Source organism: Chrysochloris asiatica, unplaced genomic scaffold, assembly GCF_000296735.1.
Source record: "Chrysochloris asiatica unplaced genomic scaffold, ChrAsi1.0 scaffold00022, whole genome shotgun sequence".
Lineage (NCBI taxonomy): Eukaryota > Metazoa > Chordata > Mammalia > Afrosoricida > Chrysochloridae > Chrysochloris > Chrysochloris asiatica.
Window position 1 is genome coordinate 18,912,325 of NW_006408540.1, and position 1,120 is coordinate 18,913,444.

Consider the following 1,120-nt stretch of genomic DNA (forward strand, 5'->3'; position numbering starts at 1 on the left):
ATGTGATCAGGAAATGGGCTTCTCTTTTCACTCTTCTTCCTGAGAAGTTTCAAGATATCACTGTTGGTCGTTTTGACGTAACTTAGGATTTAATTTTCAGCTTATTTCCTCTTTTGTCTCCTTGTCCTGATTCACAATTCTGGTCAGGCCTTTTTTCTCGTTGGAAACAGTTCAGGGCCAGCTGTGGCTGTTTGGTTTTAATTGGAAACTGTCTCTAAATTTTGAGAAGATCTGTGCGCATGTGTAGTAGAACCCTCCGAGGGTGGGGCTGGGGTGCCCAGTAGTTCAAGCACCCCTATAGCCACCATAATGGAGGTGTGCAGATAGCAAGGGACCAATGAAAAGATACCCTAAGAAAAGAATGTCCACAGCTTTATCTCCGTGGTTCTGCCAGGTGTCTGTGGTCACTCTGATCCTTCCCCCATGTGGTCTCACCCAAGATGGTGGCTCCTGCAGCAGCCGAGCTTCCGGACTAGAAAGCAATAGATTTCTTGCTTCTGCCACAAATTCCCCCAGCTGTGAGCCTTCCAATCTTCTTAGTATTCCTTTATATGTGGTTCAGAGTTCTGGGACCATCCCCTGAACCTGCTTGGTCGGGTATTCTGTGTTGTTGTTGGCAGAGCTCTGTACTACATGTCCACCCGATCTGCCATCTTGTTTGTTCTCCCGCGTCGTAATCCTTTTGAATGTTGCATTTACTTAAAAAAAAACGTTTTTTTCTATAATTTTGAAACCATTTGAAAAATTGCAAGAATAGTAGGATGAATACCATACAGTTTTCTCTTGGATTCAGTAACTGTTAACATTTTGCCACATTTACAAGCTTGTTCTCTATGTAGCTCTCTACATACAACACACATATACACCTCTGTGTAGCTCTCTACATACAACACACACATCTGTGTAGCTCTCTACATACAACACACACATTCATTTGAGAGTTAGTTGCAAACACCATGACACTTCAGCTCTAGAGACTAAGAATCTCCTAAGAATAAGAACATGAATTTCCATAATCACCATATCATTGTTGGGAAATTGAATCGTGATTCAGTTCTATTATCTAATATAAAGTCCCTGCTTAAATTTCCCAAATTCTTCCAATAATATATTTCATATT